Below are 23,467 nucleotides of genomic sequence, written 5' to 3'. Positions count from 1 at the left end.
CTCCCCTGCCATTACATAAAGCTGCAAATTGTCTGCCTTTGGAGATACTTTGGTGGCCAGCGGTCTCTCCATCACCGTGCCCCCTGCTAGAGGCTGCAGTAACTACTTCCCGCCTCTCTCCCTGGTTTTGCACAGCAAAGCTTCCAAACCACAGCCACCACCATCATTGCTTGTGTTCTGCTTCTCGTAGTACCCACTGTGTGCAACGTGCCTCACAGAGAGAAAGGACAGCAGAGGCCCCGGCCTGGAGGGTTTGCATTTTGACAGGCAAAGGAAAAGAAGGAGGAGGAAAATTAAGGGTGGGGGGAAGGTGGGTGGAGGAATGCTGTATGCACAACCTATAAAGACAAGTTTGGAAGTAATCACTTGCTTGTTCTGATGCCTAATTTCACACTTGGGGATTTCATACTTAATCACTGCACTAAATGTCAGCTTTTCAAAAGCAGCTGCTCGGGGGGTTGCAGAACAGGGTAAGTTGTTGCTTTGCCTATGATTTATGCTATTCTAACCCAGTGTAAATTTTAAAAAATGAGGCAATTGAGGCAAAGATTTGCTTAGTTTGCTTGCTCTAAATCAGTGCCTTCACCATGTACCTTATTTCTGTAATACACAAAACCAGAGGGAACACACCGTGGAAGCTGGAAAAAACCTCCAAACATTTTACAAATATGTCATTAGAGGTGCAACATAACGAAAAGAATGGTCTAAATCTGAGCCTGCAGAACCCCACCGAAATCCCTGTGGGTGATTTCATCTGCATAGTACATCTACTCGCTGTGTAACCCAGAGACAGAATATTAATGCACATAAAGAGCAGTAGGGTATCTATTTGCAGCGTACTCATGACAGCTCCAGGGCTGGTGCCAGGGGAACACACACCCTACTGCTGCACACAGCTAAAGGCTCTGTTTAGACTGTGACATTTCCCGAGGTTGGGAATAGCAGGATATAAGGCTATCAGAGAAGAGACTTCAGGACTCAGGCCCTGGGACCTGTTCTCTATTTAATTTATCAGTTTATATTAGCCTCAGTTTCCTACTCTTGCAATGAGTAAGATATCTCCAGAGGTGCCAGTAATGGCATTGGAATTACAGCTAGATTGCAAGTCTCACAGCACAGTTTACTTTTGTTTGTTTTCTGCAGTGCTTACAGGGGCACTGAGGTGCGAGTAATTAAATATTTGCAAAAGTGCTCCAAATCCTCAGGAAAGCTGTAGCTTTATAATGAAGCCATAATTTGACATTTCTTCAGATTTGAAATTCATTTTTTAAAATCTTCTGCTATTCTCTTATTAAAAGACACAAAGAAAGAGAGTTTCCTTCTAGCTCTCTTCAAAATTCAACATGAGTCCAAGCACTGCTTCAGCCTGTGGCATTTGCCTCTTCCCACTGTGTCTGACTCAGACTTGTGTCTCATCATAATTCCTCTCTTGCTAACCTGGGAATTAATCTCTTTGTGCACATATGGCACAGCAGAGGCAGCACAGTGCTCTCTAGCACACCTACCAAAGCCCTCTGAAGAAATAACTGATGACTTCATCGCTCTTATTTGATTGAAAATAAGTTGCTACGGGACTGCTCCTGCTCCTTATGCCACTTGGTAGTATAATTTCCATTGCCTCCTTTGGTAGTGGATGATGCTTTTAGCAGAACATTAGTGCAGTAAATGGCTGCTTTCTCCAGACACCAGCTGGCACAGAGACCAACCCTCACCTTTCCATGAAAAGATCCACCAGCACCAGCTTTCTTCTGCCTTTCACAATTAGATCTCAAGGTGATGTGCATTACAACAAACCTCAGACCTCAGTCCTTCTGGTTAGTTCTAATCCAGACTGGTTTTCCAGTGCAGTACAAACACTCCTCTTGGCAGCAGGAAAGTGGCCAGGAAATGACTTTGCACAGTGGCATTGTTGATTTATACCCCTGGAAGTGTACAGAAAAACTATAGGCCAAGTTCTCCTAACAATTGCTATGGATAGAGTTGTCTATCTAGGATCTGGCTGAGGGCACAACGGATTAAAAAAGGGGAGAAGGCCACTGCACAGCCATGTACCAAACCCACAATTATTTCAAAAGACTTAAAATACACCCCAAAATGGAATGTACTTATCCACCACTGGCAAGTCCATGCATCCCATATATGAGGAATCAGCTACCATCTTATTTTGTTCTCCCAGATCAGAAGGTGGGTAGATTCAAATCAAATGAAGCTCTGTCTTCTTGCTGTGACTCTGCACACTCTAATCAATAAAATAAGAACTGTCATGACACCCAGCAATGAAATGAGGCTGAAGAGCAGCAATATCATATCTGTATGTTAGAACGTCAGGATGGAGCCAGGAGGTACCCCAAGAGACTCTCCAAGGGTTACCAAAAGGTACATCTGCAGAGTTTTAGATGGTGGTGTTGCCACAGCTGTGAAGTCAAACACTCGTAGCAAGCATACTACCTGCTCAAGAGAGCCTTGAACGCTTGGGCCCATCCTACTGAAAGAGTTCAGCCAGAAATGAACCTCTACTTTGTTAACGACGTTAAGTCTAAAGGGAACTTTAAACTCATATCTGGATAAATATCAATCACATGGAATGAATAAACACTTAGCTTGGGGTGTTTAATGATCCTATCAAGTTGGAGGTCCCCTTAAACTCCATCATCTTATTCTTCTTACCTGCCCACAAACAAAATTCAGACTCACAGGAGGGGACTACATTTCAGTGATGTCCATTGCATTGGATCAACCAACACCTGGCCCAATTTCAGCTCTCTACTCCCAAGTGTTTATATCGACCACACACGTTTCTGATATTTCCACACCAGCTACATGACACAAGGTTGGCCTTCCAGTCACGTTTGCTTTCTTGACTCCTGAACTGCCTCCTTCTTCTGCAGACCAACTATCTCCTCTCCTCTCCGTGCTTCCTGCTAAAATTTTACATCTAAAACTCCACTCCAGGCCCACTACAGACTGATGCTGTGAGAGTAAGTTAGAGGAATTCCTCACATTTCCTTTTTCCTTGTGATTTCATCTTCTGTTTGCAGGCTGATTTAGACCTTCCTCCTCCACTTGCTTTGTCACCAGAAGGCCTGTAAGACCAGCCCCCAAAAGCATGCACAGGGTGGCTTCCTTTTTTTGGCTGCCCAAGAGGTTACAGCTGATCCCTCCTCTCAACACCCATCTCTGTGGTGCTGCAAGCCTCTGGCAGGGAGGAGCACTAGTGCCCTTCGGCAGAGCACACTCACATTTTTTCGAAGGGCTGGCCAGGCAGTTTTCCTCTCCAGGAAATCCTTCCCCTCCCTTGTCATCCAACCCCAGCTTCACCCCATGGCCCATCCCAGGTCACTATTACAGCAGTGCCTCCAGCACATGACAGCAGTCACATTCCTGGATTATTTTACTCCCCAGAGCTGTCATCCTGCTGTAAAGCAAATGAAAACATAGGAGCCAAAAGGACTCGGCATGTTGAGAGCGAGTACCTCAACAGCAGACTCTTTGGACCAGGGGATACCTTCATGCCAGAGATTTCCCTGGCTCAGTGGGAAATACAATCTATTTAAGCAGATCTACCTTTGCCCTTTCATTCTGTTCCTCTCCATCACCCCTCTTCTCATCCTTTTGCGGGTGTCTCCCTAAGACCCCGGAGTCTTTGGTCCCATTCCTGCACAGAACAGGCATTTCCCACTGATACACCAACAAGGCCCATTTCCCACTCAAGTTAATACTCTAATGCAGGGTAAGGATTTCACAGCCATCACTTCAGTCCTTGGACTCAGGAAGGCTGAGCCATGCCCACCCACTGCCAGCCTCAGGAAGCTGCAGGAGACAGGCAAAGTCAGCAGCCACAAAAACCCCATAAGGTGAACAGATTTTTTGGTGTTTCCTTTGCATCAGGCTAAAGCTCTGTGCATGTACAAGCAGGCACATTTGCAGAGGCTCCTTCTTGAAGTTTTCTGCCTGTCTGAGTAGGAAAACACAGTATCCAAAAGCTTGGGCATGAGAGATGCAGACAAAGTCTACAATACGAATGTTAATATGCTGAAAGATGAAGACGCAGATCAATTCTGAGTGGCCACTGTGCCAGAGAAAAAAGGCATGGACAGCTCTCAAATGTCTGATCTCAGTATCCCCCTCCCTAGATGGATCAGTGAGAAAGCTGCATTGATTATTCAAGAAGCTCTGCACTAGAGAGCAGCCTGTGGGCTGTTAACCGCCTGTCCTGTTGTCTTCTCTAACCTTTCAATGGTCAAGGAAAGGAAATGCACAGAAGATTTTTAAGCTCTTCTGTTTAAACCTTTAACCCCGCGAGAATCTTTGCACACAAGGGCAGACGTGGAGAGGGACTTCAGAGGGGGGGACCTGAGGAGACCAGACCTCCTGGGCACAGGACAACTCCACCAGCCAGGACCAGATGGAGCAACTGGTGAGGCTGCTGTGACAGCCCTGGCAGAGCTGCTCTAATGCTGCTCTTCAATTTGGAGCGCATGATTATTACAACCTCCACCCCACCACCCTGGAAAAGGGCAGGGTTCAGGGCTTCAAACCTGGAAGGAAGTGCATTCGACCTAAAACTCTCTGAAGGCCAGGAGGTCTCTTCACAGGACAAATGTGAGGAGTGGGTGCTTCCCTGCTGACCTGCCCCATGTGCAGGTCCATGGGGTGCACGGGCAGCCGAGCAGGGGGCTGGTTATGCAAGTACTGACTCAGATGTCAGGGAGAAAAGCCAACACCGCAAAGGCCACGGTGAACAACTGTCAAATGATAAAAGATTTCAGTCACTGCTGACTGAAGCTGGATTTAACCTCGCAGAGAAAGGCTTTGTATCTCATTACCAACCCGCTGTGCCAGTCATTTCCCTTCCGAGCTGCACTATTTTGACCTCATTCCCGAAAATAAATTATGAGCTGTTTTCTCCTTGTAACAAGTAACTACTGCACTGAAGAGCTGGTTGTTTTCAGTTGTCAAAGCAAGGCAGTGCTGCAACCTGTTCCTCGAAGCACAAGCTGCTCCGGACAAGTGCATCACTTCTCAATCCCTGCATATTCCCTAGATAACCCAGGACTCCCACTCAGGAAGCCATTTACATTGAATCTGCCTCCACAAACACTGTGACAAGTTTTCAGGCACTTCTGCAAGTAGTAAACCACTATATATACCCCAGTTTATGGAATGCTGAAAAAAATGTATTTGATGCTGAGAGTCATCTGCTGCTGCTCAACACAAATGAATCACTCGGGTGGTAAAAGACCAGCTGGCTTCAAAGAGCCATCTAGATAAGGATTTGTGGCTGACAACACATTAGCAGACCCAGCTCTTGCAAAAACCGGTGAGGAAAGGGGACTGGTGTCTACTCCTTCCAGTCCAGATTAAGAGGACATAAGATGAGCAGACTGTACTTGCCAAGAAAACCACATCCTTTGCTTTCCCAAGCTTCTATTTTTTCTGACACCCCCAGAAAAATAGATGACACTGCAGAGACAGCATGAACATATGATCCCTAACTCCTATTAGCCATGAACTTACAGGTTGACTGCAAAGGACATCAGGAAGTTCTTCAGTATTCTTCTTTCAAGAGAGGACAGGATAGTACTAAGTAGTGCTCATGGCTCTCTCCTTTAAATTTATCCTTAAAGGTTCTTGGCACATCAAGGGGCTTCAGCAGTTCATTTTCACTCGTTTTATCACAGTGTAAAACTGTGGCCACAAGAAGACTTTTTTTCCTTTTTTTTCTTTTTAAACCAACTATTGCATTGATTAAACAGATGTACTCTGCCGAAGTTTCACCGCTGTAAAAGCAATTCAGTCACTGCTTTGGGGAAAGTAGCTAGACCCGAAACTTTTTCATGATGCAGGATTGAACACGAAGCATCTCCCTGAAGCTCTGCTGAACTTGAACGGGATCCAGCTTGGAACAACTCAGATGTATCTGGGCTGGACCACAGTCTGTACAAGCTGAACACCAGCCCAGGCCAGCTGATTCCTTTGGACCATCACGTGGCTGGCCACTAGCACTGCAGAGCTTATGCCCAAGGTATTCACACCATGTGAAGCCAAGTGTGGGATCTGTGATAGCGTTTGCCTCAGCCCTGCCTACCTCAGCCCTGTGCCAAGCACAGACTGTGCCAGGCTGCCACTCCACAAAGTCCTGGAGTTTGGGTGAAAGCAACTTCTTAACCCAGACCTGAAACTTTACAAGATTATGACCAGCAAGCACAGTTTTTGGAGAAGGCACTGACTTCCATTTAAATGTAGTAGCAGCAAGAGTGGTTGTATGTTTAAACCAAGACAAGATGGGAGTTGGGTGTGTTGGTACCACTGGTACCGAGCGGGTAGAGTGGGAAGGTTGAGATCCCAGGAGCTGGGGGGCCAGTTTCCCCAAAATTACAATTATTTGTGTTACTCTGGGCTCTGAGTGTGTTGCTTTATCTCGGTAAACAAAGCCACAATGAAATTAAGGGACTCTGACAGTGAATCAAAACTATTTAGTGTGAAGGAAAACAATCAGACCTGGGCAGGGGGCTGGGGCACAGCTGGCCCCGGGAGGAGGCAAGTGCTACAGAAACAAACTGGATATCAACCAGAGCGGACTCTGCCACTAAAATGGCCAAGGTAAACAAGGCACAATCTGTGATAGTCCCTCAGCAGTATGCAAAAAGAAAAAGGATCCCCAAAGGGCATAATTATGTAACTCTGTCATTGCAGAGTTAATGTCAATGGCACAAACCTGTGACCGTGCTTCTCCATGCCCCATGTCCCATCAGTGGGGACAGGGCTCCCAGCCACTGCACACCTTCATACTATGGCAGAGTGCAAGACACAGGTAGAAATAAACCCGTGCAGGAACAACAGAACACATTACCAACTATATTTTCTTTCACTCCTTTGACTGTCGTCTGAAATCAAACAAAATCCAAAAGAAGATATTCCAAACCTGTGCTTAAAAAAATATCCAACACGTCGTTTTCGTTCACATTGATAAATCCTTCTCCATTTTTCTCTTGTTGGTGTCCAGAGCTGGAGTTTTCATGACATTTTGCTCTGGCTCTGTTTCCAACACCCCTGATGATAAGTACATGCCAGCAGCTGCTGGAGCAACAGTTGCTGCAGATCCAGTGTCAGAGTGTGACAGACATGTGGACGGCTGCCGTAGATGGGAGGACACACAGCCGGGGACCCTGTGATTCCCTGCCACGTGCCACAATGTGATCAAGGAAGACTGGCTCAGTCCTACCCCTTGATTGCCTTTCTCTCCTTCTCCCCTTCCCTGCGGAGCTGGGTTTCCTCTCTCATGCTTGGAGCCGTTTGGTTTGGCTGACACGGGGGATTTACCTCAGTTAAATAAGAAAGGAGAAATGTGTGCTGAACACGGGGAGACTGTCTGCCAGCAATATATGATGCAGAGGGTGCAGGAAATGCCTCAATATTCAGTCATCCATGGCTACTTCACCCCTCTTTCACTCAGCTCTGGGCTCTTCCAGTGGCCTTTCAGACATATGTAAAATCTTTAGTCAAGGGCTTTCTCTGGCTCCCCAGAAGGCTCTTCTTCTTTTTTACTGAGCAATGATGCTGAGGAGGGGAAGGGTCCCTTTTCCTGCTGCTTGCAGGCTTTTCTTTACTGTTCCCTTTTCTCTTCCCCCACTTCTCCTCCTCACCTGTCAATCCCTCCTCCAGCACTCAGTGAACAGGACTCAATTTCAGAACTAAGGTTGAAAATAATAATAATGCAATTGCACTGGCAGAAAATGTGTGTCTTTGATGACATCATTAGCAGAGATGGGGATCTTGCTGGGAACCAGGTGCTGTCCTTGCGGGATTTCATTCCCTCGTGAAGATTACAGGGCTGAAAACGCTGACTCTGCTGTGTCCTCCTTTATGCCTGTGGGGATTACTGGACTCTATTAACAAACCTCCTCCTTTCCCCTCTGTCCCAGCACTCATGGTGGGCCTGCTCCCATGATTTGCTGGGGAAGAGGAAGCAGCAGCACAATGTGCTCTCACCATCGCTCTCCCTGGTGGCATCACCTACATGTGTGCTGGCCTTGCCAAAGGATGGGAAGGTCAGATGGCTCAAAGCACAGAGCCAGATTTCTGCAAATCCCAGAAGAATTGGCATCAAATACAAACACATCCATTCAGCTCTGCAATACTGCCATGGATCAGCTATGCCACCACAAATACTGAGCGCTTTGCAGATTAAAAATAGTCAAACCCCTCATGATAAAGCTCTTCTATAGCAGATTATTAACCACTGCATAGATCCCTTCCAGGCTGCAGTTTTCTTGCTTTCTGGAGAGAAAGTTATTTGCCAACACAACTGCTTTAAACACGTGGCAACGCATGTTTTATCTCTTAAAAGCAATAATACGTTGGCTTAGAACAACAGGCACTTTTAAAGACCAAAGCCATCATTTGGTGGTGAAGACACTGCTAGAACATGGAGTCATGATTCAGCAGGGAGAAGCTCTTCCGAGATAAGTTTTCTGGCTGTAGAAACTACTGAAAGTGTCAGTTTAATGCAATAAGGTTGTTTATACCTGTGGCAAACTGCGTATCAGTTGATCAAACTGCAACTTCAAAGGGGTCTCAGGTGCTTGGAAGTAGCAGTGTGGTTAATTAATCATGTGAAACAAAACCCAACAAAGGCAAGACATCAGCAGGAGAATACATCGGGCTCTGCAGAAATTAGCTTGCATGAGACTTAACCAGAGCAGCATTTCTCACTCCCCTGAGAACAGAGATGCAATTTATCCCTTGAGCTACACAGTTCTCTTGGAGTCAGACCCATTGTACCATTTACATCAAATATGTAGAGCATTATCCACAACGAGATGTAGACCAAAATAACAACCTACACATCTCAGTTTACAAAACCAGCATTTATGTGCTCCCAGAGGTTAGAAGTTGCTCTTTGAATGGGAAGCAGGAGCACAAACTAGTCCATTCCCTTCCCTTCCGAGAGGCCCCAGCAATGCCATCCCCATTCCTCAGCAGAGACATGCATTAATTCATGACTTTTCCTGGGCAGCCAGGGCTGGCCAAGTTCCCACCGTGCTGAGCTGGAATGTGAAGCTGCCCCTTCCTGGCAGGCTGCTGGGGTCAGCTCTGCCATTGACTCAGCTGCCCCTGTTTGCACTTGGGTTGCTAATCAGATCCCTCTAACACCATGGAGATGACTCCTGCTCAAATATTTGGCTCCGTGAGAGGCCAACTTGCAGATAACGAGTAAAACGGAACGTGTCACAGAAATTCATGGGAAAAGCACATGCTTATCATGATGGCAACACATGGGATGCCTCTGGTCTGTAACGTGGATAATCGTGGCTTTGTTTGGTTGGTTGGGTTTTGCTAAAGACAAGCTGTCTTGCCTTAGGGAGCTTTCAGATCTGATCTGCTTTCCATCTTCCGTATATTTCATCCCAGCTGGATAATGAAACAGATTCTCATTTGATCTCTCCTTACTCCAGGTGGTACCTGAGCTTCCCAGTTCTCCCACACGAGTGCAGACCTGCAGTGTACAGGTCTGTGCTGCTGACAGAAATAGGTGGATTTTATTGAAATGCCATGGAACTTTCTTGCTTACATTAACATCCATAAAACATACACATTTCAATAACAAAGCACATATGCTATTTTCATTTCCCCCTGTCCCAGTCCTACTCCTAGAGCACCTTCATGCCTTGCCTCTGATATGGACATTACCCTTGCTGACTGAGGATGGTCCACCTCCCCTCCTGTGAGCAGGCCTAAAAATCTCCCCAGCCATTCTGCTCAAGTTGAGGGTGTTCTTTTTCCTGCGATTTCCAAACTGAGTTGCTGCCCTTGCTCAGCATTCCTTAAAAAAAAAAAAAATATTCCCTCTGGGATTTACAAGGGGTCATTTATACATTAGTAAGTCAATGTAACTAATCTGGGCTTGGGTTCTTAGGCTGTGTGTATCTATTTTTCACATGCACAAGGGAAGACTGTCATTTCTGAGAACTGTGACTCCTGCTGGCCGTAGCACCACAGTGTGGCCAAGCTGAACATGCTCCCAAACACCTTGTTTTGCTCAGGGTATTCCAGACCCGCTGGCACAAACACTGCATCTCACACTCAGAGCATGGCATAGCAACACCAACACACCGTTCTCCTCTCCAATGTAAACACAAGCCAGCATTTCAATAGCTCTGTTGTTACAAGTGGCCTTGATATGGCCACAGCAGAGCTACCAAAGCACTGGATTAGACGTAGATGTTCCACAAGCTGATCCAACTTTAACTCATTCATTTATTGGCATCACGGGTAGCTCAGCTCCTTTGCTTGAGCATTGCACAACCAGGACCAAGAGCCAGTATTTGCAAAGTTCTGTGCCCAAAGCTGTGCCTGTACCATGCAGCTCTGACAACGAAGCCAACTTCTGCTTTGGTTGCTTGGTTTTCCATTGACACGTCCCAGGATTAAACAAACAAAATTCCTTTGGGACTATACAGCTATTTTAATGCATATGGTCCTACTGTGCACATTATATTCATCATTATATTCATCACTAAGACTGGTTTCAAATGCCACAAAAAAAAAAATCACCAGCTAAACGCTCATAAGTGCCATGGTATTTAAACCTATAAATGTCAGGATCGCTATCTGCATTTTCTTCTTTTGAGACATTAAGTCTTTTCCAGTATTCCTCTCCACCCAAAGGGGCTGTAAATTCCAATGAGGAAAAAAAAAATGATTTTTGTTTCCTTTTTTTTTTTAAAGACATAAAATTAGAGCTTTTCTAAAGCAACATGATTCCATAACCCAGGGTCATTAGAGACTATGGATTCAATAAGCTGCAATAAATTTAGACTTGGTAATTCTGTTTCATAACTTGCTTTTGATTCCTTTTCTCATTTATATACACATATGAAAAAGAAATATCTCAACTTACTCCTGATTTATACCTACTTATGAAGCGAGAATCAGACTTACATTGTACATAATATGATCATAACTCAGTAATCATCTATGAGTTATGATCACAAAAATCACTGCTCACAAGTACTTGCAAATTTTTAGTTGAAATAATGGTGTAGGATAAAAAATGAAGGAAATTAAAGAGCATCCCAGCTCCTCAAGCTTATTTGCCTCTGATTCTGCTTCCCCTTCTGTGAATCCTGGTGACATTTCTTACCTACAACACACAGCGATGATTTATGACTTGCTATGTCACACTTGAGTTTTATACAAAAAATATTGGGGAAATGCAAAATGAACTATTACATCGTCTAAGCAACACCGAAATGTGTGCTCCACATCTTCAAAGCTGGTTGAACAAGAGGCAAATAAGCTGATACGTTTAATCATTGTTGTTAATTAGTGAAGCTGTACTTCAGGAGAGGGGAAACGGTTTGTGATTGATTCCTTCTCTAATTTCACTCACAAGCAAAGGTCTTGATCTAAATCCCAATAAAAATCAATAGAGAGAGGGCCAGTGAACTTTACCTTGACACCAAGCAAGTTATCAACTTATTTGACTTATCTACTCTGGCCAGTTCCTGCCCAGAGTAACTTACAAAGAAAGTTGTTCACATCTGACTTGCACAATCTTTGCCACTTTTACTCCACAGTATTTTAAAATTCAGAATAACTTAAACTATTGTATTCAGAGTTGGGCTTTCCCCCCCTTCTTAAGTGTAGCTGGTCTTTTCCATGCATGCATCAGGTTTCTATAGCAGTGTGTGTTGTTACCTCAGTTATGACCAGGGACAGCATTTTGATTTGGCTGTGAGACTTGATTTGTTACCAGACTTACAGGCCAACTTCCAGCTGCCTGTACCTGTTATCTGAACAGGTGCACACATGGATATAAGCAAATTAAAAAAAAAATAAATCATAACTTGGGTTTTCAGAGCACAGATTTGCAACCATTACATGTAAAAACCCAGGCTGGACATCTTTGAGACTTCCCATGAGTAAAACTACACTAGAGAAGCAAATTTTGGGGACTTTAGTATGCAGCCATGTCCAAGAAAAAGAAGAAAAGCATTTTTTCTGATGTCCCATAAGGTGTACTGAAGAAACTGAAAAAGAAAGGCAGATTTAATGTCTATGATATTAAAAAAAAAATGTGGAGAATAAGAAGACACAATCACAGTCCCACCAGCCAGTACAAAGGGTATTCTGTGCATTAGTGGAAGGATTATGGAATTCAACTCCATAAGAAATCAACAAGAGGAAGCCTACAAACAGTGGAAATACTTTTAAATTCATGCAGTATTTGTCTAATTGATTGCCACTACATATAAGAGCACTGCTCTAAACCCTGAGCACCAAAATGCTCACCAGAAAGGGGCTGTGAAGGTACCTCACTCATTTCCCAACTGCACTGAGATGCTTTTCCACTATCCCTTTATATTCCACTTTACACACTTACACAACTCCCAAACTTATCCCAGTGCCATTTAATTAATTGAAATCACTCCTGCAGCCTGAAACTGAACACTGAGTGTTGTAATCCCTCTTATTTAAATCAAGACTCTTTCAAATGTGGGCAAACATGATGCCTGGTGGGTGCGCCTCTCCAAATATGTCAAAGAATAATTTGCGTGCATGTCCCACTGCCAAGTCACGTGGCTTGGCAGCCTTGCTGCAGTGGGATAAATATTATGCCATTCCATGGCAAAGAGACACCTGGGCTCAGAACATGCCTGGGTGAAGCAACCCGAGGTTAAACCTGCGATTTTTACATTTCTTGCTCTGTGCTGAGGACTTTGCACGTGGCCAAACCCACCAGACACAGAGGTGAAAGGTCTTCATAAAAGCAGGCAAATGCAGTTTGGGAAGAGCAAGACACAGAGAGGCTCTGCAAGAGACATCACTCCCCTCCACAGCAGCAAAGATGGGGCAGAGATGGACTAAACAAGCCAAAACTTGGCTGAGGGCAGAGAGGTGCATTCAAACCTTCCCCTTCCCTGTCAAGGTCTTTGTATTCATGCTTCTGGGATAGAGAATTCTGGGAAAGAGGTATTGCCATGGCAAATCATTTTTTCCTTTCATCAACTTTATGGCTGCTCTGGGTTCATGCTGATGGGCTAAGGATGCTCTCACAAAAGGATAAAGACAACTACAGCCACCAAAACACTTGCCATGGCCCTGGATCATCTCTGTTGCTCACCAGCCCACAGAGGAGATTCTCCCCTTTCCTCTCTCCAGATAGCCTGGGTGCAGCCTGGTTTAAAAGTTATGGGGATCTGGACTGAGACTGATAATGTATTCTTAGATCTAAGTGGCTGCCAAAAAAACCCTCATGGAAATCAAGCAAAGCTGCCTGTGGGAACAGTTGAAGACAAGCGTTTGTCAGACAGCCACAGATAACTGCCAGGCTCCAATACTCCAAACAGTACCAAGAATTCAACACCCAGTCATAGAAAATCCTGAAACCCAGCCTGCCAGACCCTGTGTATTTAACAAGGGTTGAAAAAAAAGATTAAAGTAACTCTGACGATTTTGAACTGTGGATATGTAGAGGGAACAGTAGTTTGATGCTTTGTAAACAGGGAATTAAATTTAGCTCCTGTTACATCTTCTGAGAAGAGAGTTATAACAGCAATCGCAGGCAAATGTGATCCCGGAGTAAGAAATAGCCACACATTTCTGCCCTGAAGCCCCTCTACTCATTGCCACCTCGGACTCATCAACCCCCATGCCTATGTTTCAACATAATCCCCTATAAAAAGTTGAATTCCATAATGTTAGCAGGACAGATGCTCCCTGTCCTGTCTGTGTGGCAAAGTTTATGCAAAATAAAACAGCAATCCTTAGAGCTGGTAGAAGCAGTCCTTGCTATGAATAGTCCCCCTGTGAGTTACTCAGATGAGGGAGCTTTTACAGTGCTGAAAAGCCAAGCCCAGAAATTCTGCTGTGATTTTTAATAGCATGAAAACCTACATTTATTTACAGCATTAAAAACACATGGACACACAATAACTCACTGAAAAGCACAACGGGTGACATCATTAGATGGGGTGTCCCTGCTCTGTCACCAGTAACTTGTGTGCAGCCACATCCCACACTGCTTTAGGCTCATGTGTGTTACCATTCCCTACACAGACCTAAAATTCTGTGCCCAACATGGCATATTGGGTTGAAATCATATGACAACAGGAAAGCCTGATCACATATATTTTATACCTAAAATTAGACCATAGGTTTCAAAACCCTACAAGTTTGTGATCCGTAACTCAAGCATTTCAGGTTCAAGCATCACATGAGCTTGATTCACGTTGATTCTGCTTTTGGAAAAGTCATGCTCAGCATGTGCCAAAGAAGGCAGGACAGGAAACCAACCACCCGCAAACCTCTTCTATCAGGAGATGAAAGGCTGAATAGAAGGAGACTCTGTGTCAGCTACTGAGCACTGACAGGACCAGTTCAGATTTTTATAGGTGGATTACATGCCGAGAACTCACCCACGTACCTTCCACAGCCCAATAAATCATTAGAATGAAATACAGGGAACTAGAAAGCAAAAAAAAAAACAAAAAACAAAAAAACAAACGACTTGCGCAGTTTCTGCTCCTTTCTTTCCAGATTCTGTGAGTCTGATATTTCCATCTCCTTTTCAGAAAAGTTTCAGAAATCTGTACTCTGGGGAAGAAAACCTGTTCCTGTTTGTTGCTGTTGTTGTTTGGTGACACATTGCATTACTACCTGTGCTACCAACACCTCCTTTCTGGAAGCATCAGCACTTCGATTTTTGGATTCCTGGCTGTGTGTCCTGACTCTCCCTCACTGACTGCACTGGTAAAATAAGGTCCATGAGCTCCAGCACAGCTGCCTCTCCCTAACGAAATTCCTACAGCAGAGGACACTGCAGCTGCAGATTCATTCCCAGAACTGCAGGATGATTCAAAACTCACTGGGGATGCAGCAAAGGGAGAGCAAATACCAGCTCCTTTCCCAAAAGCCTTACAATGCATCAACCATCATTTCATATTTGTCTCAGATCAATAAATCTTCAAATCTCTCAGGTAAATTAAATTAGGCAATATTGGTGATAATGGTGAATATAGTGATACTGTTGCTAAATGAGGCTCTCCCTCCACATTTAGCACTCTTACCAAACGTAGCCTTGCAGCAGGGAGCTCACTCTTTCACAGTTTTGCCAGCTAGGCAAACAGAGAGGTTAAGATAAGAACTGTAAACTTGATCTGACACCCAAATCCATAGAAATAATTTATATAATTGCCCCAGGGCCTTAGCTAAGAAACTGGGCTCTCACTGGATTTAGAGATTCCACTGTACCACTGAAGACTGTTCTGGCATTTCCACAGGGCTTTAGGAAATTGACTGCCAGCACCTGAACGGGAAAATTTTTATCTGATTTACCCAAGATCACTCAGCAAGCTCTGATCAACACAATCTAAAGCCTTAATTTCCCCTCTCTTTTGTCTGAGCTGTGTATGCACTAATATCCTGATCTGACATGGCAATCCCAGTCACCTGAAACTCAGCAGAACACCTTCTTGAGCATCCTTTTAAAATTCACAATACAAAAAAAAATCTGGGCAAACAACATGCTGACTGCAATAAAGAGCATGTCTGCACCACAACCAAGAGACATGAAAATGCAACCACACAGTCACCAAGCCTGCCAGCACCTTGGGGTATTTATGCAGAGCTCCCTGCCACAGGGTTACCTGATTTAACTAAATTAAAGCCTACTCAGCACACCTGCAAGGTGCCTGTGTGTCATCACAGAGTGTTAGAGGCAGACACACTGTCCATCAGATTTCCTCAAAGTGAGCCAACAAAATGCATTAAAAAAAAAAAAGTTAGTTTCCTCTCTGTGTGCTTAGTCATATCTGTCATCATTGTGAAATTAAGGATTATTTCATGTATCCATTTGGCCTTCCTAAAAAAGCAATATATAGTCTCCCATTTAAAGGGACACTATCCCCAAAAAATCCCATTCTGTCTGAATTTCTCTGCTTTCTCTTACTGACCCCTCTCCCTTTTGATGCAACCAAAAGTTAATGTACAGAAACAGACTTTCTCAGTTTGCTTATTCTGGACCTTATTCCCATTTCCCAAGTATAATCCTGCTGTTTTTCCACTTTGCTTGTGCAGACTCAGGAAGAGAAGGAGCTTTCAAATTACGTGGAAGATGTGAAACCATTACAGAACCACAGTGTTTAGACTCCAAGTTGTTCCTTTAATTGTGAATGACACATAAACCCACTGCATCCATCTGTCAAAGATGGGCCACAGCAATGAAGTGTCATGGGGTGGATGGGCCTCCTCCTAAGGTTTTTCATCCTCCTGAGAGAGCAGCAGTAAGCTTCATTGGGATGAAAAAGGTGTGAACTCCTCTTGGAGTTACTGATCTTCTCACATAAGGGAGCCCTCCTTATTTTTTGGCTTTATCTTTCTCCCAGAGCCTAACTGCATGATTCTTCCACTCTGGTGCTCAAAATCTCTTCCTGAGGCAGACGAGTGAAAAATAATGCAATTTTCAGAGCTGCTATTGATGAAGTTTTAATGGCAACAAGGAAAACTGGTTGAAATCCTGCCTGGCCACAGGGAGAGGGGCTGCCAGGTCCTCTTCCCCATGTCCTCACATTGGCAGCTTGAGACATCAGAAGCTGTGTAGGGGATGGAGTTTCCCCAGGAACGTCTCTGAGGTTTCAAATCCTTACAGAGACTGCATGTGGGGAAGACATCTGGCTCTCCAATCCTTCCCACTCTGCTCCTCAGAATGGGGCAAGGACTGTGGATAAGGTGTTGGCACTTACAAGGACCCCTTTCCAGTAACAGATTTTTGGAGAGACCCACACAGGCAAGAGCACCACACATGGCAAAACCCTCAGGTGAGCATCTCAAACATTCAGATATTTCAGTCTTTTCAAAATGATAAAAAAATCTCTGCTTTGAATGGCCTGGATGAAGGTAAGAGGAGGACAGCTAGACATATGTTACTCTTCTGTATATGTTCCCATGTTCATTCAAGGTGCTGAGAACCCGGGACCAGACCAACTGCAAGAATATCATTATTCCTACCATGATTAATAGGACCAAATGGGTCAGAATGTCAGGTGTTTTACTAAGCTGGACCCATTTAATATTGTTGGGAGGTAAAAATAATCTGAACGAAGTCAATGAACCAGCTAAGACATTCTGCACTTAATGCTATAGTTGGTCATTATTTGAAATAATGTCCTTTCCGTAAATGGGTAAAGCTAAAACATATTTAATAATTATGTAAATTATTAGTAGTATTTTGTAAATAGTTGGTAAATTTAAAAAAAAAAAAAAGAACATTATATTACCACTAGTAACTAAATCACTGCTCAACACAAACTCAGTTTGTCCCTCTACCCTTCATAAAACTATTTCTATTGGAAAAATGAACAAAAGACCTCTGCAAATGCACCTGCCTATGTGAAACACATACTGATGGGACACCTGAGCAGAAAACACTCTCTTTGGACATGTACACAGAAAACAGGCACTGATACAGCTGAAGGCATCTTGAGCAAATCAGGCCCTGGGTCACCTGCTTTGTAACCCAAGTAGAACATGTAGTTTGTCTGGTCTACTCTCAAAAGTCTTCTCAAGCAGCAAGCAGGGCTAAATGAGTGATACAATGCAAACACACACAAGAAAAACGGGAGATAAGGAATGTTAACTTAAACAGGAGCATCTTTCCTCACAAACTACACTGTTGAAGGTGAGCCAACCAACAGAAACGTCCCCTTTGTCTTAGAAGAAAAGTGCAATTTGAAATAGCAACTTTAAAATTTCAGTTCTAGTTTTGATACTGAATCCACCCTGACTGAATTCCTTTATGTCTCTGGCTCAGGCTCATAATCTTCTGTAATATTATGTGTATATCCAACTAGTCTTTGTCAGCCTCTCCTATTATTGACACCATTCTGCTACAGTCCCTCAAGACATCACCTTGTTACCCTCTTGCCCTATTGAAAATGCACTGCTTGTGCTCCTTGCCCTCTCCTGTAGGAGCTGTCTGCCACTGTTAGCCAGGGTTTACTATATTTGATTTCTTCCCTGTGAATGAGAGCAAAAAAACCCCAAAATAAACCAGAGACCTACTGACTTGAGCAGCAGCAGCAGCAACAGCAACAGCAGCTCCTCTGTGATTTATCTGCCCCCTCCCAGCTCCAGTTTGAGTGTCAGCAGCAACCCACTCCCCAGTGAGCAAAGCAGCTCAGCTTTCAGAGCATCCCTCAGTCAAAGTGAGAACCTCCTGCATGTGAGCAGGAGTCAGCTGGGGTGAAACTCGAGCCACCAGTTGTGCAGTGAACACAACTCCAATTTTGACCCGCTACAGTAATTCCTCTTTTTGTAATGACTTATTTTCCTGAACAGCCTCTTCTAAGGGGTTTTAAAAACGCATCAGTCAGATTTCTTTTGCCAAGTCTTTTCTCAAGGTTCAAAGGAGCTCTGGGAGACTGAGGGCAAGGAGGGAATCAATCTGCATCATGATATCACTTCCCTGCAAAAGATTGCATTTGAATACAGCTCAGCTCTTTTGTTCTTACATCCTTCACAATGCCTGAGTGAGCAACACAGAGCCGAGATTTGCTACTTTTCAAGAGTATTGCTACATTTGTCATCTTGTATTTCTGTTTAACAGCAAGGCATTTCCTCAGCGACTTTGATGAAGAATGTTATTGCAAAGAACATAATCAGCTTCGCCTGCTGCATCTTCTTGTCCTCAAATGTTCGTTTTAACACTAGATAATGGAATAAATCCAAGAATTCCATGTGAGTTCCTGTTTCCAATCCATCAGTGAACAGTGTGTTCCTGCGTCTTAGCTCTGAGCTCTTCAAACTGTTTCCTAAATTGCAGGCTTGAAGTTCCTTCCATATTTCCTGTTCTTCAAGATGCCAGTTGAGCTGGGATGAACTCAGACACCTGCCACTAAGCCCAGTATTAGCATGGACTGAGCAGTGAGGAGGTTTGGACTGGGATAACAAGGCTGAATTTTAGAAACTGAAAAAGGGATACAGATCTGTCCCATTAAGCCTTTACACCTACATATAGTGGTTTATTTCTGTCTCCCTCTCCCCAGTTGTAGCCCTGGGAACTTGAATATCGAGCTCTCCGTGGCTGGAGGGTGATTGTGTTGGGTCATGTAACCCAACAAAGGACAGAAGTCTGCCCCACTGCAGGTGCTGGCACTTCATCTATCTTTTAGTTATCCAAACCATTAAAACATGCAAAAATTCTGCCATCTCTGTTTGGCTGACTAACAGCTTTTGGGAGGAGAATGCTCCTTATGTATAGAGCAGTGTCAAATTCTTTATTTTATGAATATAGATAAATATTTTCCATGAATGGTTTAAAAGTATATATATTAAAGAATCGTTTGCTAAGTGATGTCTGCCCTCGGGTGTAGGTGTCAGAACAGCTCTTGACACAAAAACCTTTGATGTGAACAAGCTCTGCATTTCAAGTCTCACCTATTTCTGCCTCATTTCCTTTCCACAAGCAGGGACACTGGGTATGGGCAGGGGCTGGACACGGGGACTGAACAGCAACACACCAGTGACTCACCCATGCCTTTCTCCTCCTGCAGCCAGGAAAGGTGTGGTAGCCATACAGAGCTGCTATTAAATTTGGGATCAGGCTTAGCTGAACTTGTCCTACTCATCACTTCTAACCTTGCTCTTATCTGCTCAGCACTTCACACCTTCCCTCTGCAACATCAGCCTTTTGTTTTCGGTCTCTCCTCGTACCTTGTAACGGTGATGCAAATCAGAATATGGGAAGAAAAGAGCAGATTTAGACAGAAAACCTGGAAGCTGGACAGAAGAATAACCAGGTAGACTGGCAGATTGCTTGCTAAGGAATGGACAACAATTTGGGACATTGAGGCGCTATAAGGTTCACAAAGTGAGGCTCCCTTTGTAATTCTTAGTTACTTTCACAACATCTTGATGGGATGGATCAGTTGTACAGATGGGAAAATAGATTTTCTGATACTAATTGTGATCTCTTCATCTTAAAAAACGTGGGCCTACATACACAGCAGCAATTTTTTCCATGGCATATATACATCTCTATGCCTCTGTCTGCCACATCACCTCCCATAAAAGCTGAATGCAGCACAGCTGTCACCACCAGACTGGAGCAGGTCTAACCAGGCATGGAGGCACTCCAGTGTGGACTGGTATGCTGTTGGGGAAGTGCTGCTCCAAGACCAATTTGGTTATAACATACCAGGAAGGAAAAAAAAAAGAAAATTCATTTGCACTTATAAGGGTTTTCTCCACAGCCAGAGGAATGCAAATGCCAGGCAGCCTTTACATTGCCTCCAACAGTTTTGCTGATTATCACATCTCTAATTCCAGTTCACACAATCCACACAGCACCTTCTTATTATGGATGTGCTGCTGACATGTACAAAGACTGATTAGATAGTCAGACACAAGCCAAGGAAATAATAAATATACAACTCCACTTTTCAGAGAATTATTTTTCTAGAGGCACAGTAGTGTGCACAGCTGAATTTGTCTTCATAGTCTGATCTCTGCCCTTTCTTTGCAAAAAAAAATTCCAGCTATTGAGTTAAATCTTCCAGATAGATAAATCACATAATAATACTTTTCAGGTTTATCATTTTCCCATCTCCTAGACAGTGAACTATTCTTGGCTAGCCTTATTACAGTTCTTACAAAGCTACCTTCCTAATCCTATCAGTGAGCCAAGAAATGCTTTTCCACTTACATACGTGTCCCACCTTGCCAAGGTACCCATTCCTTGCAATCAGCATGGAGAAAACTACACCACAAGGGCCAAGCTCACTTCCTTTTGGGCAGGCAGCGACTTGGGTGGCCAAGGGATGCCTTCTGGTTGCACACCAGAAGGGACTGACTAACAGTGGATAATCTACACCGGTACATGGATGGGCTGCAGAACAAAAACATCTTCTTTTGGGTCAAGCTTTACTGGTCAGGGCCCAGCGTGGCATCAGTGGTGGCTTTCTCCTGCCCAACTGGTCACTTATGGGCTGTGCTCAAAGGCAGCTTCACAACACAGAGGTACAGACTGAGTTGCAATAGATGACCTTGGGTTTCTACTGATCAGCCTCAAAGAGGACTCAATAAAACTAGAAAAGATGCAGAAAAGGCTGATGAGGTTGATTGAAGGTACACAGGAACTCTTCAGTTTAGGAAAATATGACTGCAAGGAAAGAATATGACAGAAGCCTGTAAAATAGACATGGGATGGAGATGGCCAACAGGGAAGGCAGGAACAGATGAAATCAGCAAGTGGGAGACTCAAAACAAACACAAATAAATACTTCTGATACATCACATTTTTAAGCAGCAGAACAGGTGCTGCCGTAAGGTGTTAGAAGTTTGATTTTGAAATGCATTTGGACATGTTCCTGGAAGGAAAACTATTCAAAGTCTTCCAGACATCAGCTTTAGCTTAGGATATGAGCCACGTAGTGCTGGAGGCTGGGAGAGTACAACGGGAAGTGTTCCTTATGCTCCTGTCCTGTTCTTACACCACTTGTGTTAGTGGCAATTGGCAGAGAAAGAGACTGAACTGGATGGATAATTGGCCTGACCTGGTCCTTGTGCTGTATGACTGACTCCTTCTTGTGCTCTGACTGAAAATGAGTTACAAAGCAGTAAAAACAGCAATGTAACCTCACACCTAAGCAGAAGGTGCCTTTTTTTCTCGTGCCATCCACATAATGGTTACAATAAAACAACTGATTTTTTACAGCTTAAACTTTACCATTTGTAAAATTGTAATAATAGTGCCCATCTTCTAAAGATACTCCATGATCTGCAACTGAGCAAATAACAGAACAAGGAGTTGCTGTTAATTGCTGACAAGTTTGGCATGTTATCAGCCAAAGCATCTCAGCCACCTATATGTGTTCATATGTGCTGGTGCTGAAGTCCAATTAGTGAAGGGTCTGTGACAAGGCCTTAAAAGAAGGAGTGAAAAAAAAATAATCAGGCATTATATTTGATTTTCAGAAGTACCAACTCTTGCTGAGTATTTAATGCCTTTTGAGGTCAAATCCTCCTATTTGTGTTTATCTTGGAATCTAGAACAGGGGGGCTCAGGCTGCTGTTTCCAGAAGCATAAGGAGTCAAGTCCAAAACTATGTGGCCTGTTTATAGTTACGTGATGGTGCAACAGCAGTGACAGGATCAAACCTGGCGGATTCCTGATTACTATTAGGAAAGAAGCTGGGGATGAAAAAGCAAGCTGGGACCATCCTGCCTGCAATGCAGAGAGGATGTATCCAAGTCACCTTCAAACACAGCACTTGGACACGCAGTGTCAGCATGGCTGCAAGACTTGCCTGGGAAGCAAGGTGAATTACAAGCTCCATTATGGAGCAGTTAGGAAGCTACTGCTCTCCTTTAAATTGGCTATTAGCTAATTTAAAGTTGGCTTCTGCAGTGCTATTTTTCACAGCAGGACTGCAGCAAAGGCACACTCATGTCTATGTGCTCACCCTGGGACCAGGCAGTGCCACAAATCTGCCTTGGCATCTGATTAGCTGCAGTGAGACTCCCTACACAGAGGGAAAAACCTCCACTAGTATGATTTCTTCAGTCTAATTCTTTCCTAGTCTAGGCTGACTTTCCCCCTCATGTATGTAGCCTCACAGATCTAATTTTCAGCTGAGAGCAAGCACCAGGAGTATCATTCCAGGTCCTGACCACTCACCAGCTCCCTCCAACAGAGCAGCAGCATCTCTTGATCTCCCAGAGAGTTCTGTAATTAAATATTAAGGAGTGTTGTTCACTCATTGTTTTTCAGGCTTTCATTTCAGCTGGTAGCTCACTCCCATAATATCATAATTTCTCTGTAAGTCTCGTTAGTTAGGATTACTTTTGTCAGTCTTGAGTATTTTTCTGTACTAGCTTCCTACTCCTCAAGGTTAGTTTACACTGCTGGGATTTCTTGTAGGGATTTATTGCTGCTTTGCTTTGTGGTCTTTATCTGGTGCTTATTTTGGGAAAAAAATTGTGATGATTTACAATAAGAAGCTTGTTTTACAACCTTCGGTTTTAAGTTCAAATAGACTCCACATAGGCTCTAGTTTTTCTGTTACTGCTGCCAGAAAGGATCTCCATAAAGTTTTAAAGAAAGATCTGGCTGATAGAAAGGAAAACTCTGGTATCCTTTTAGAAAAGGAGGAAAATAAACCCAAATCTGACAGTAACAGAAAGTTGTCACCTGCTCTGGGGTAAGAAGAGGAGTTTTACTGCAGCCCTTTGGAAGCAGCAGCCTCTTAGGAGGCAGAAGAAGCACTTGTAGTCATCTTGCCAGCTAAGGGAGGTAAAAAACAGTTTACTGTCATGAAAATATCATATAAGGAGAATACCAGCATCAGGAGCTCTACTCTTTCCTACAGCAAATTTTGTAACTGTGCCAAATTTGCTGCCAGGCTGGAGCTGGGAGTAAAAGCACTGAACAGGGCATTTGCTGGCAAGAACTTCTGCAGTTTGG

The 23,467-nt window shown here is 43.8% G+C and overlaps 1 protein-coding gene across 1 annotated transcript in view; it reads right to left on the bottom strand.

Moving 5' to 3' along the window:
- Positions 1-23,467, bottom strand: part of PRKAG2 (protein kinase AMP-activated non-catalytic subunit gamma 2) — a 210,094-nt gene that overhangs the window by 76,288 nt on the left and 110,339 nt on the right. The gene's annotated exons all lie outside the window — the stretch shown is intronic.

The sequence above is a fragment of the Manacus vitellinus genome, unplaced genomic scaffold, assembly GCF_001715985.3.
Source record: "Manacus vitellinus isolate BGI_N305 unplaced genomic scaffold, ASM171598v3 scaffold_12_pilon, whole genome shotgun sequence".
Lineage (NCBI taxonomy): Eukaryota > Metazoa > Chordata > Aves > Passeriformes > Pipridae > Manacus > Manacus vitellinus.
This window is presented reverse-complemented; position numbering and strand designations above follow the sequence as displayed.